This window comes from Thamnophis elegans, chromosome Z, assembly GCF_009769535.1.
Source record: "Thamnophis elegans isolate rThaEle1 chromosome Z, rThaEle1.pri, whole genome shotgun sequence".
In the NCBI taxonomy this organism is placed as follows: Eukaryota; Metazoa; Chordata; class Lepidosauria; order Squamata; family Colubridae; genus Thamnophis; species Thamnophis elegans.
The window spans coordinates 49998583-50013557 of NC_045558.1; the positions used below are offsets into that span (position 1 = coordinate 49998583).

The window sequence follows — 14975 nt, forward strand, 5'->3', positions numbered from 1 at the left end:
TTTCCTTGTAAATGGTAACTATTGCATCACTAGATTATCTCCTTAAAGCATGAATGATTGCATAATACCAGAATTGAATTGTTTCATTTGAGTAGTTTAAACATGATTCTATTGAGACTTGTGTAAAGAAACATTCAGACAGCACTGAAATAAACATGCACAGGTTAAAGAAATGGTGCCCAGAATGTTGGAGTAAACTACGTCTTTATAGCTTAATGAATTTCAGGTTGCACCTAGTATTTGGCGCTCACTTTGCTGCATGTTACATTTTACAAGAATGTATAATTTCTGTAAAAAGCAGAATTATTAACATTTGTTCCTGGTTTTGGTATACAATGCTATATTCAATAATACTTTAGGTTTATTAACCAATTTGAAATGCATTTTATTAAGTGGGTCTCCTTTTCTTGTAATAAAGAAAACAAATTGGGAATTTTATCATTAGAATAGGGAAGACTGATCATTTTTCTGTTTATTGTTTTGAATTTAACATGGCTATGTGTTCAACATGTATGTATTTGCTTTAATATTGTTATGATTTCAGGTTGCTGTAGGATATGCTAATAAGATATGGCAGTTTAGGTTTACAAACCATATGATTTGAATATTAGTTAGTTAAAATGCACTATTTCTAGAATCTGCAGTTGCTGTGCCGCTGACCAGTATTATAAAACCCTGTCTTCAGCAGAAATTATGATCCATATTTAATTTTAGATGCATTGTATGCTCTGTCAAATGTTTTAGTAACAGTTGGAAGAAGAAAATCAAATTAAAAGTATCTGTTGGTGAAAGAAGACATTTACTTAGAAGAAGGATACTAGTGATTTATAGCTAACTGAAACAGATATAATATATAAATAAGTCTTCTGGTCTGATGGAATTTCTGTGATGTTTGTAAGCAACATTTTATAAAATAAAATTATTGTTCTTTGTAAGGTAGCTTCAAAAGTGATACCTCAGCAGCTTTCACCCAGTATCTAAACTGTCTTTGAGTTCTTGGTTACCTAAGAAATTGGTTTAAGACTCTAGACAGGAGGGCAATTATTAGACAGTTCTAAGTCTAGAATGCTAATCTACAACCCTAATTCCTTCCTTATTTATTTATTAAATATATATTTAAAATATATACCTAAGTATCTGGCTTTATTAAATGTGTTGAAATGCTGAATATTTACGAAGTAGCATTTTTTTGTCTGAAACCATGTAAAGTGTGCTTCAGACATGGACACAATACTTCTGTGATGTAGGCCACTTAGTACACATTCCCATTTCCCTGAGTAAACTTTTAAAAATTCCATAGGATAGAGTTAAAAGTACTTACATAAAGTATTTCACAGATGGAGGAAAGAGACTGTAGTTTCCTGGATCGATTTTCTTTGCCCCTTTTTTGAATATTAAAACCACATCAGGTCTTTTCTAGTCCCCTGGCAGTTCCCTGTGCACCAGGAGTGATGTCAGTAGCACATTATAAGGAATTGCTACCTATTTAGTTGAAGTTCATTACAATTGTATGCCACTTCTTTCCTTACCTGAAATATTATTCTCTGCTAAACAGCCTTTCCTCACAATGTTTAAATATGACCATTGGGCCCTGATTTCAGAATAATATCTTATTCAGCATGAAATCAATAATCTTGTACATTTGTATAAATTTTTAATTCAAATTCTGCAGTAAGAATGACTAATGGAAAACTGAAAACAATGGGAATATCAAATCAATCTATCATGATTGTGCCAGTTTAAAGTTATTAGCCAAACAAATATCCAATCCAGGGCTTTCAGAAAATAGATGTTGAATTGGATTGTACATTTCAGTACAAATTGCCTTCAGAAGTTGTGGGTGCCTCACCACTGAAGGCTTTTAAGAAGAGATTGGACAGCCGAGGTGGCGCAGTGGTTAAATGCAGTACTGCAGGCTACTTTAGCTGACTGCAGTTCTGCAGTTTGGCTGTTCAAATCTCACCGGCTCAGGGTTGACTCAGCCTTCCATCCTTCCGAGGTGGGTAAAATGAGGACCCGGATTGTTGTTGGGGGCAATATGCTGACTCTGTAAAACCACTTAGAGAGGGCTGAAAGCCCTATGAAGCGGTATATAAGTCTAACTGCTATTGCTATTGCTAAATAGTATAGGTCTCCTGCATTAGCAGGAGGTTAGACTAAATGACATCCAAAGTCCCTTCCAACTCTGTTATTGTTACAGTTCTTTAAATTGGTATATTGCAGCTGTAATCAAGTAAACATTTTAGTAATGTTTTTAGTAATGTTTTTCCTCCTGCCTGTAAGTATATATTAAGATTTCTGCATATCAGGTTCAATTCCTGGCAATAACAATCTATGTCTATGTTGTGTTCTTGGCAATTAAATGGATATGGGATTTTTTTCTTTCCAATTTAGTGTACAGTTTAGGATTTCCTGATTATCTTTTATAGTGATTAGGTCTGATTTAATTTCTTGAGATAAACCAACATTAGCTATATTATATGTGCATATATCAGTATTTAAATGTTTCACAGGAGTGAGGGATGTTGCCCATTCATGGAATATATCTGAAGGGAAGTACAGGTAGTGCTCAGTGTAAGTTCACTGTTAAAAGTGACTGTTAAAAGTTACAACAGTATTGAAAAAAGTGACTTATCACGGTTATGATTGTTGCAGCATCCCCGTGATCACATGATTTACATTTGTAAGCTTGATAACTGATTCACATTTATCATGGTTGTAGTGTCCTGCAATCATGTGATCACCTTTTGCAACCTTCTGGCAAGCAAAGTCAATGGGGAAGCCAGATTAATTTAACAACCATGTTATAATTTAACAACTGCAGTGATTTCTTAACAAATATGGCAAGAAAAGCTGTAAAATGGGACAAAACTCATTTAACAAAATTTCTCACTTGGCAACATTAATTTTGGGCTCAATTGTAGTTGTATGTGGAGGACTACCTGCATAGGTCTTCTCAGTTGTGGCTTTAGTGCTTTCAATTCTTTCGTCAGACAAGCCAATAAACAAGCTTTTTGAAACATTGCAAATTTTGTTGTTAATCCTGCCTTTATTGTTTTTACAAATAATAAAGGCAATGAACATATCCAACACACCTTCCTGCTCCCATTGTGAAATAGGTTGGACTGAGAGGGAATAGTCCAAAGTTCATTCATTTATTAAATTTCATTTATTAAATTTATAGGCCGCCCAATCCCGGAGGACTCCGGGTGCCTTGCCCAGGTGGCTTTCAATGCCAAGGCAGAAAATTGCTTTTCTTAAGATAAGCTTGCAGAGATTTGTAAATTATAGTATTGGTATCTTAAACTAGGCAGAGTACTAGGCAAGGTAAACTAGGTCTAACTCAATATCTTAATTTCATAACCTTGGTACAAACTAGATTTTGTCTTTTAAAAGTGGAGTTTCATATTTACTTTCCACATTTTATAACTGAGAAATAAGACTATGAGATAAAGACTGGTTTCACTAAGCTGTAATGTAATTTGAATGGTTTTCTTTTACTATGTAACAGTGTGAGTCCCAGGGTGGATTTGATTTAAATCAAGTATATTAAATCACGATTTAATATCACTAGTAAAACTTGATTTAAATCAACTCAATTTAAGTCATAATTTTTAAAGAGCAACTGTCATCTCTGTCCCTCAGTGCCTCTTCTCTGACCCACTGTTGACTCACCGACAGTCCCATTCATTTTAATGGGATGGCAGGTGATGTGGCAGTGACACAAGGTGAGGGTCGTGGCAGGTGAGTAGATGCCCACTAACAGGTGCTGCCACGATGGATCTGAAATGATAGGTGCTCTTTAAATATAAGAACTCATTTTTGTTGGTAGTTAGAATCTTAAATATTATTTGCAAAAATTGAAATTTCCTATTTAGCTTGCAGAGTTGGATTCAATGAATGAGTTTACAATATTGCATATTCTGCAAATATTGCAGAATATTGCATATTCTGCAAATATTGCAAAATATTGCATATTCTGCAAATATTGCAGAATATACAGCCTCATACTTCACAACTAAGCTCCATTTTCATGTCAAATAAACTAAATTATTAATGTATCTTAAACAGAAAACTATATTTAGATAGATTTTTACTCCAAAACATTTTATTAAAATAAGTTTAATTTTTTAAAAATCATTTTTTTATTTTTAAAAATTATTTATTTTTATCCACTTCAGTGAGCCCAGTCATTGCAGCTTATAAACTATGATTTATGATTTAGCATTATTTGGAACAGTATTTCTTGTAATTTTAATTAAATGTTTAAAGTAGTGTGTAAATCAATATTTATTGTGTCTTCTTTATCATTTTGATACTATAATAAGATACTATTTAATATTTTCTTCCTATATACTACTTGGAAAAACAACATTTATAAAATATTTGTCCAGAAATACTTAGAAGGTAATAAAAACTACAGTAAAATATTTTACTTTAAACAAGTAACCTTGGGCCAGTCACTTTTTCTCAGACTTAGGAAGGAGGAAATGGTAAACCACTTCTGAAAAATCTTGCCAAGAAAACTGCAGGGATTTGTCTAGGCTGTCTCTGAGAGTCAAACATGATTGAACAATGGGGAAAAAATTAGGGCACATAGCATACCAATTCAGCAAGTGAAAAAAGTTGTTTGAAGGCCCTTAGGGAATAGAAGCCAGGTTCTGAAGTTAAAACTGTCAGTAGAAATAGCACATTTTTGAGTGATTTATTTTCAAAATCCATTTTGTTGAAATAGGTTCTTTCATGTTCCAAGCACCTCCCTTTTACATAGAAAGGGTCATATAAAATGTCAAATATATCTATGCTGATACTGTGCTGAGTTTAACACATGCTTTAAAAATTGATATGTGTAGAATCCTTTGCTCCAGTGATACGCGGGAACATATATGTCATTTAAACTGTCAAAAATCAGCATGCTTTTCTGCCATTTAATGCAGAACTTTAATAATTCTGCTAAACACAAATACATGTTACAATTTTATTTTTAAAAAATTAGGCATGTTAATCAGATATTTCTTTCACTTTTGTTTTAAGGGATATCTATTCTTAGAAGCTGTTTAGTAGTGACATCCAAATTGCAGCTTATTTCTAATAAACATATGACTCTGGTAACTAGTTTGCCAACTTTCTAGGAAGCGTGATTAAAAACTCAAGATATAAGCCCATAATGAGATTGGATGTATGATTTAGATATTATTGCAATGAGGCTGAGTTGGAAATAGTTATGATAGTAATGCAATATTAATAAGGCTGAACATTGTTTCAGATTTGATTTGGAATAATTGTTTTGTAACATTTAATTGCTCATCTGTGATTTATTAAAGCAGCTATTCCCCCCCCCCCCAATATTGCATGACTGTAGGGCATTAGTTGAAGCAGTATGATGTTAGAAATAGATGCAGTTGTTAATGAGTCACAGATTTGTAACTCATTCATGAAGGCATGCCTCCCTCTAAGCCTTCCTTCTCTGGCCTGTTCCAATTATCTTTGTTTAAGTCCTTACTATTTAAAGCTAAGGCCTCTGCAAAGTTTGGAGACAAGACCTCAGAGCCAGTGGCGCAACCTCAAGGGTTTTGCACTTGCTAATTTAAGGGCTGTTTCATAGGAGTAATTCTCAGCTTTGAAAGTAGCATGTTCTGCTTTTGCATTGGGAAGGTGATCTTTCCAATCTATTATCATGGAAAGATATAAGTAAATAGCTTAAAGTCACATATTGTCAATCAAATATATTTGTATACATTATTATTATTATAGTACTTCATTTGTTTGACTATCACTATTGTTTCTTCATTTTAAGTGAGGTATTCTAAATATGGGTTCATTTACATTATAATAATTCATTATATCATCTTCAATATATCAAATAATAAAGTATTTTTATATCCTACTCTAAATCATTCTATTATTTTAGTATTGGTAACATTCTCTAATATTTTTCAATTCCATGTTGTTGTTGTTTTTACCTAACCACTGGTAAAATAAATCCCATATCCTATAAAATTGTTTATCTTCTTGGTCTCTAAATTCATATGTCAACTCGTTTCAGCACATTCCATTATTCGTATCATCAATCTAATGTATATGTATACAATTATTATGATTATTAAACATTCATTGAATATAGCTATTATTACATCCTTTTTATGTGAAGCATACTAAATTTAAAGTACATTTATATTATGGCATTTCCTTACATCATCCTGAAATCATCCAATGGTATTACATCTTTATATTCTATTCTATGTTTATCTTTTATAAAAAGGTTTTCCAATATCATCTCCATAGTCCGCACTTGCAGTTTATATAAAATTTCATATTATCAATCTAATATATATATATATAAATGTATTATTATCATTGTTAATCATTTATTTGACTATAACTATTATTACTTTGTCTTATAAATAACACTCAAAGTTTAACTAAATTTAACTTAATTTTATTCTGACATTTCATTTTATCCTGTATCCTTCCAGTAGTAGTGCAGTCCAATATCTCTTGCCATTTGTAGAATCTGTATTCTCCATAGTGGTGGAGGCAGCATCCAGGCTGGGTTAACCTTCATCCACTCATCGCGAGGACTGAGTCTGGTAAAGTTGTTAAGTCTCACCCCTGTTGCTAGGCAACCCAGCTTTTCGACTCAGTTCCTTGATGAGGATGGCTGCGTCATCGTCTTTATCCGGTCTTAAAATTGTTGGATTGTTATTTTAATGAGTTTGTGAGCAAGTTGTCAAGAATTGGGTGAGACAGTAACCCTGTTATCAGAAGTCCCTCGCAGGGATAGTGATTTGGGAAGGGGCCTGAGTCTCTAAGCCCTGTCAGGGCGCGTAGGCTGTCGCTAGGGCTGGAGCGACTGTAATGGCTGCAAACGGCTTCCCTCGCCTCAAAACCGATGCTGCTTGCTTTGCCCTCAGCTTCAAGTTTCTAACTGCCCTTTCATCCCATCGGAGGTGATAATTGCTTCCTCTGCTCCCTTCTGGGAACACGCTCCGCCACTCTTGTCAGACAGTTGAGACAGTTGAGCGACGAACCGTGGCAGCTCCGTGACTATATTACAATCAAAATACACACTGCTGTGGAGCAACCCAGAGGGAGAGTTAAAGGGAAGAAAATCACAAAAATTCCAATTGGAGCACCGCTAAAGTGACTGTGCGAACAGCGTTAATATAGATCTTATTGTTTTTAGCTCGGTTGTTTAAAAAGGGCACGAATCATCATTTTGAGAGGCTCGGTGTCAGTGGCGAGCATGGCGCCCACTCTTAATGCTGAAACTTTCACGACAGCGCCTGGGGAGGCACACGTAATTCAGTCACCTGAAGGGGCCTTGGTGCCTCATTCCTCATTCCTCCCCCCAGTCCCCCCCAGTCCTCCACAGCTGACGGCAGGGAATCGGGCAAGGCTAGCAAGAAAACTGTGAACCGCAGTTAAAGCAAAAAAATAAAAAAAGTCATCTAAGCCCAGTTCGCGCTATGAAAAGCAAAAGGACAAAGTGCTAGATTGCATTTATAAGAGAGCAGCCAGTAAAAAGGCTTCTTCCACCCAGCCATCTGATCAGACACCTCCAGCTCAAGGCCAATTATCATTGCTGCTTTCCCCAGGAGGCAGGTAGAATAGGGAGGCTCCTCTTAATTCCATCTTCCCTATTTTTTATTAAAGTTTTTTTATTTTTTTTATTTTCAAAACAAACAACAAATGAAATCTTACTTTTTTACATACTGTAGAAAGTGTATCAGTTGGTTACAAAAGACTTTCGTGCATCTCTTCTACAGTCATCAAGCATAATTCATATTAACTCAAGTATTTTAACTCAGATATTTATACATGTTACCGTCATCATACCTCCATTTTCATTTGACTATAGTTGTTTAAATGTCCTTCATCATAAAATGTACCAAGATTTAATACATAACCATATACTGGCATTTCATTTATTATTTCTAAAATTCCCCAATGACACTAAATCCTTATATCCTATTCTATCCATAATATTTAATAACAAAGTTTTCTATCCTTCTTTCCAAATCATTGTTTACAATTTATATCCCATTTCCTTATATTGTACACACACACACACACACACACACACACACACACATTATTATTATCCCTCCTTTATTTGACTATATCCTGCATCATATCATTTCCCCCTAGTAATCAAGACTTATTATTGTTTTCAATAAAAGGGGTTTTTATTTCTTTTTAAAAACACAAATATTTCATCATTCGTCAATCATTAAAACATTGAAATACAATTTTTTGTATGCCCCTCCCTCCCTCCACCCCCCAACCCCCCTCCTCCTTCCCCCCCGACTTCCCAGAACCCGTACATGGTAAGGATTTTTAACAAACACAGTCTAAAATCTATTGAGAAAAAAGAAATAAAGAAATTAATGACATTCTACATTGACCTTAGCTTCTTCTTGCTGAACTAACTTTAAACAATTTAAATCATTTCTGATCTTAAGCATAGGCTAACTGGAATTTCTTGGTCCCGTATTTATTTTGTATATAGTCAATCCATTTTTTCCAGTTTCGTTTATATCTCTCATTTGAGTGATCTTTAAGATATGCCAATATTTTAGCCATCTTGGCTAAGTTTGTGACTTTCAATGTCCATTCTTGGATTGTAGGCAAGTCTTCCTTCTTCCAGTATTGCGCCACCAACAGTCTTGCTGCCGTTATTAGGTGCAGAATCAAGTTAGTCTCTACCACTGTAAAATCAGTACATATACCTAGTAAAAATAACTGAGGAAAAAAATATGGAACGCTTCACGAATTTGCGTGTCATCCTTGGGCAGGGGCCATGCTAATCTCTGTATCGTTCCAATTTTAGTAAATGTGCTGCCGAAGCGAGCACAAGACTTATTATTATTATTGTTGTTGTTGTTGTTGTTATTATCCTTTATATATAATCAAAAAGGGTTCTAATCTTCCTTTCATGGTGCTATTCAATATTCATATCCAGTTATTACTTATCATAACACTACACATTGTATACATTATTATCATTTTCAATTATTTATTTAACTATATCTATTATCACTAAATTTTGCTAAGTTTAGCTAGTTTTAAATTATACTCTTCCATCTATCAACCACTATCTTTCCAATAACAAAACCGTGTCATATCTTCTGCCATTTGTGGTATCAGTCCTCTAATCATCTTCTTAATCAGCTTTGTATGGATTTCTCTTAGCAACTCTTTGCTTATAAGATCTCTCATGTAATTTCGATGCCCTTCTTCTGTTTTCTTAATCTGCTTATCTTTCACTGTCGGTAGTGTTATTAAAACTATTGCTAATAAGATTTCTCTCTTTAAGTCCATAAATTCTTTTATTTTTTCTTCTTCTGTATCTTCCCATCTGGGGTAAGTTTCTCCTCCATTTAATTCCTCTTTCAGTATTCCACTCTTTCCATTTTCAAAAACAAACCAATTACCATAAGTATCAGCAATTTTAATTTCTTTATATTCATTTTCCTCTTCGATTTTTTGGATTTTAACTGCCACTTTTTCCATTTGATGAACATCTTCAACTTCTCCATCATATTTTAATGTTAGATGCACTAAGTAATCCAACTTCTTCTCTATTCTCTCATTTGTATTTGATAATTTCTGTATTTCTGAGAATATCTTTTGTAGATTTAAAGCTTCTTTCTGAAATTGCGCCATGATTTCCAGCTGACAAACACCACTACTCTAGCTTAGAAGATTTTAGCAGAATTAAGCATCACAATAACATTTCACCTTTCTCTGGTTAAGGATCTACTTCAAAGGCGTGGCACAACAAAACTGCGCTCCACTAAAGCGCGCCCGATTAAACCGCGTCACTGACGTCAACAGCAGGGCGACAACAGCGACCGCGGAGAAAAAAGGGCACTTTAAATAGCGCTTTGAAAGCAAGCCGATTCACGTTAAGGTAAGGGTTAGGTTTAGGGTTAGGTTTAGGTTTAGGGTTAGGTTAAGGGTTAGGGTTAGGTTAAGCGTTAGGGTTAGGGTTAGGGTTAGGTTAAGGGTTAGCATTAGGTTTAGCGTTAGGTTTAGGGTTAGGTTTAGGGTTAGGTTTAGGGTTAGGTTTAGGATTAGGTTTAGGGGTTAATTTTAGCTTTAGTGTTTGCAGCGGGCTTTTTTCGTCGCGCTGTGATGACGTCAGCTACGCGGTTTCGTCGAGCGAGCTTTAGTCGAACGCGGTTTTGTGGTGGAACCCTTCAAAGGAACAGTCTGTGTGTTTTTCTTCTTCTTCTTATCACTCTATACAAACAAGCTGTGAGTCCTTGAAGTGCCAAGCCAGGATAATCAGTGAAAGAAGTATTTCATTTCCAATGCACAAACATCTAGCTTCCGAGTAGCAGAGTTACAGTGTTAGAATGTTACCACTTCTTTGCTTCTTTTTGTATCTTTTTGTATTTCAAATTTTAAAAAAAGGTCTGATTCTTAAATGAGTTAGAAAAACACCCACAGTAATGAAAGAGGAAAGTTTTAGTCCATAGATTACGGAGAATAGTCAAAGAAAAAAAAATAGAGGAAGTAAACTTAATCTATTCGTTTTAAAAGGCTTGCATAAATTCCATCCATAAAAATAGCATTTAAAAAGTTAGATAACCCACTGTTCAAAACCAGTCCAAATTTATTTCCGTCACTTATTTTTTTCTGTTCTCCAATTTAAATTAATTTTAAGTTTTTTTATAGGCAGTCACTTTTAAAACAGTAAAAATTCCTCACCAGCTGAAAACGCTTTCTCTTTCCATATCCTTCCATTTTGGAGCCACCCCGACCTCATCAACCATTCGGCTGGATTTTTTGTCACTGGCTTGAAGAACTTCTCTTGGATCAATCATGGACTTTGCGATGTCCCTGTGATCAGCAAGATGTATTCTTCCTGTTCACCATCCCTATGGGACGGTTTAGGTCCGTTTGGACAACCCAGGGACAAAAGTGTTGATTGCGATCTCAGAGCATTAAGATCGCACGTCGTGTCATCACGATTTCAGCTCCTCCCCCTTCCATCTTCCCTATTGATGTCTCAAATATCTGGGGGCCTGCTTAAGAGCCTCAGGCCCCTCTACCTGTCAGGGATGACATGCTTTCTCCAGCTGTCCAGAGAATGGATACACTCCCATCCACCTCCAGCACAGCAATTCTGGGCCAGGCACATCCTATGTATTTGCCTAACTTCCAAGATATTATTGCCAGTACCACATCACAGGGCATCACAGCAGGGTTGCAACAACGGGATGCCTTGGCACAAAGACAGGCTACTGCCCCTGTAGAAACACCGCCGGCTCCTACTCCAGTGCCCCCCCTTTCTGATCAGGAGGACCAGAATGATTCCTCTGAATCAGAGGAAGGTGAGCTCAAGGAGGCTGAGCTATCCGAGGATGGGGGCAGGGAGACGGAGCAAAAAGCCTTCTCAGGCCTCTTCCCTCAGGCTCTTTTCCAATCCTTGCTATACAAAGTCAAAGTAACCTCAAAAATTGGGTCTCAGACAGCGGCTTCCACTTCGACTAGCAACTGTTTGCTCTGAATCCTTGTATTCTGAGCAGTCTCTCCCAGCTGAAACAGTGCCAATGCCACAGATATTTGTGGATTTAATTCAGCATCAATGGGCGGCTCCCACATCTGGGCCAAGCCCCTCCACCTCAGATAAAAAGTTTTTCAATGTTGATAATGAATTGGCGCAGTTTCTGTCTATTCCTACTATAGATGCTCCAGTAATCACTCTCTATATGCCAACCCATATGCCAGGGGCTCCAGAGGACATAGGCATCCCTATGATAGGTAATTGACTAGTACTAACCCCAGCAGACGTAGAAGGAATAAGCTGGGGCAAAATCCCCATGGATGGGAGAGGAACAGATGGAATAGTGCATGGAGGCGATTGCCATCCCTGGGTGGAACCCCAGAGGCCTGAGGTGAAAATGGGGATTCTCACATGGAGGGAGGGATCCTCCTCTACAGCCTTTCCAGGCAGTTGTGCCAAGGAAGACATTTTCTTAAGGGCCAAGGCAGGAAAGGCCTTTTTGCTGCTGGCCTTTTTATAAATGTGCTCCAATGCCTTACGTCTCTGGCTCATACTTTGAAATGGGCTTGGAGGATTTTTTGCCTTGAGCCAAGTCACCAACATGCTTGGTCTTTTTGCTGGCCTTACGCACCCCCCTCTTGAAGTCACCACTGGCAAGGGGTCAGATACCGTTGTTTCGGGCATCTGGAGAGCCATTAGGGTTATTGGACACAGGTGTGAGGACTTGGTTCCTCTCAGCATTGGAACTGTCAAAGGTGGCCGCCATTTTAAGTTGCACCCACAAACTGGTACAAAATGGCGCTTTGCGCCAAAACCAACTGACAGGAGCCAGAGTTTTGACAGGAGCGCAGAAATCAGCAATAGTGAGGCAAAACGCAGCTTGGGCTTTTTATAGATGCTGCACACTTCCCCGTTGAGATTAGGCAGTCCACACATTAGTCCAACAACAGTGAAAACGAAGGGAGAAGCAATCAAATGAAGCCTCAAACAAAGCCCTGTCACAGGACAGTGTGGCTTAAAGAGGCCAAGCAACCCTGGCTGCCATCCAATAAGGGCTAAGGCAGAATAGGCACTGGTTCCTAATAGACTCCAAACTACTCACAATTCAAGAATACAATTCTTCACAATTCTTCACAATTAAATTCCAAGCAAATACTTCACAAGAGAAACTCGATGACACATCTGTCCTTATTGAGGGACAGAGTCAGCTGGGTTTGCCTGGCAACATGGGCATGGCTTAACTGTCTTGTCAGACTCTGTCCAATCAATGAGCGGATGAAGTCAACCCAGTCTTGATGCTACTCCCCCCACTATGGAGAATATGCCCTTTTGCCTTTCAGCTCCACCCTAGGAGCCTCCAGGCAGAAAACCACAACACGAATGCAACACACACACACACACACACACACACACACCAATTCACACTTTGCAGGAAGAAACAATACAACACTTTTGTATTTTGATGAATAGTCACATAAAAAAAATCACCACTCTTACTCATAGTTTACCGAAATAATTAGTCTTCTGGTTTTGTACAACCCACTAAATCTCAACCTGGGCATCTATAATTGTATTGTAGTTAAACAGAACAGAATAATAGAGACCTTGGATGTTTTCTAGTCCAACCCCCGCTTAGGCAGGAAACCCTACACCACTTCAGACAAATCGTTACCGAATCTCTTCTTAAAAACTTCCAGTGCTGGAGCATTCACAACTTCTGGAGGCAACTTCTTTACTCTCAGGAGCTTTGGAGAATTGCCTGACTCCCTCTTACTTGTGGCAGCCCCTGAGATATTGGAAGACTGCTATCATGTCTCCCCTTTTTTTCATTAAACTTGACATACCCAGTTCCTGCAACCGTTCTTCATATATTTTTAGCCTCAAGTCCCCTAATCATCTTTTTTGCTCTTCTCTGCACTCTCTCCAGAGTCTCAATATCTTTTTTACATCATGGCAATCAAAACTGGATGCAGTATTCCAAGTGTGGCCTTACCAAGGCATTATAAAGTGGTATTAACACTTCAGGTGATCTTGATTCTATCCCACTGTTTATGCAGCCTAGAACTGTGCTGGCTTTTTTGGCAGCTGCTGAAAATGCTGGCTCATATTTAAATGGTTGTCCACTAGGACTATTGTATTGTGTGAATTCATTTTAGTTTTATTTTGAGATATTTTTATCCTGCCTTTATTTTTATTAATAACTTAAAGTGGCAAATATATTTTAACACTCTTTTTGTTCCTCCTATTTTTCCCACAACAACATCCCTGTGAGGTGAGAGGGAGAATGACTGGTTCAAAGTTACCCAACTTATTCTCCTGGTTTCTAACTGGTTACCAAACTAGCTTTCCAACTAGCTCTTTCATTAAAAAGCCAACTTTAGAGATAAGGTTAATCCTGCACACTTGTTAACTAGACTTTTTGGCAAATCATATTTTGGTGAGCCAGAAGAATCAAAGAATATTTCACATTCAAATGAATCCAAGTGTCTGAGTTTATTTATTCTATATCTGGAGAAGGTAGAAAGAGAACAACAGAGTAGAATCATGTGAATATGGGACAATTTTCCAAAATGTAAGATTTGGGAGTAAGGAAGAAAATCCCGCTCTTAGCCAACCAGTTTCTTGAGGGCAAACTATATGGTGTAGAGCTGCATGAATCATTAATCAGGCCCAATACATATGCAGTGCCAGAAAATAGAATTGACTGTTGACGGCATTTTTATATAGATCCTATTGAGAGTTATATATAGATTTTGTGTGATATACTGCAAGAGGTTTAAAGTATAGTTATTTTTATACATGACAGTTTTCTAGTGCTTCTGTAAATTTAGCTTATTGACCTTATCTTTTATATTGTGAAATAAGCAAGCACAGTTTTTTCCTTATCCCAGCTTCTTGATTTTCACTCATTTAGTCAGCAGTACATGCTTGTATATCTGGAAATAAGATTTGTTGTGGCAAATCAGACTTTTTCTGAGGATGCATATGAGAAAGGAAATTTCACTGCTCATTCCACGCAAACTATTATGAATACAAAATCTAAGCTTAAACCAATGAAAGAAGTGAGACTATAGATTATAATCTATATCTGATGCAACGGCTGTTAACCCAAGGATTGGAAAAAAAATACTAACTATATTGTTGGTGTTCTTAGTGTATTATATTAGGTAGTTGTGTTTGTAAACAAGCTATGGCTGAACATGACAAATATATAGGCAAACTCCCATTGTTTCCCTTTGCTTATGATCTTCTGCTGATTTATTGTTTACTGCAGTGTCTTTTCCTTGTGAGATTTGTCTTATTCTCCTATGTCAGTGGAGACAGCAGCCAGACTGGGTTTGCTCTGTCCAGTAACCAATTGGACTGGGTCTACAATCTGTGATGTCATCATGCACTGGTGGCTCCTCCCAGTTCTAGACTCAGTCCAACCTGGACAGACGTGAGAATGACTTTTTCC

The 14975-nt window shown here is 37.0% G+C and overlaps 1 non-coding gene across 1 annotated transcript; it reads right to left on the reverse strand.

Moving 5' to 3' along the window:
* Positions 1-8753: 8753 nt before the first annotated feature.
* Positions 8754-8857, reverse strand: LOC116523106. The gene has a single exon (XR_004257037.1). It is a non-coding gene; the product is annotated as a U6 spliceosomal RNA (small nuclear RNA).
* Positions 8858-14975: the final 6118 nt, after the last annotated feature.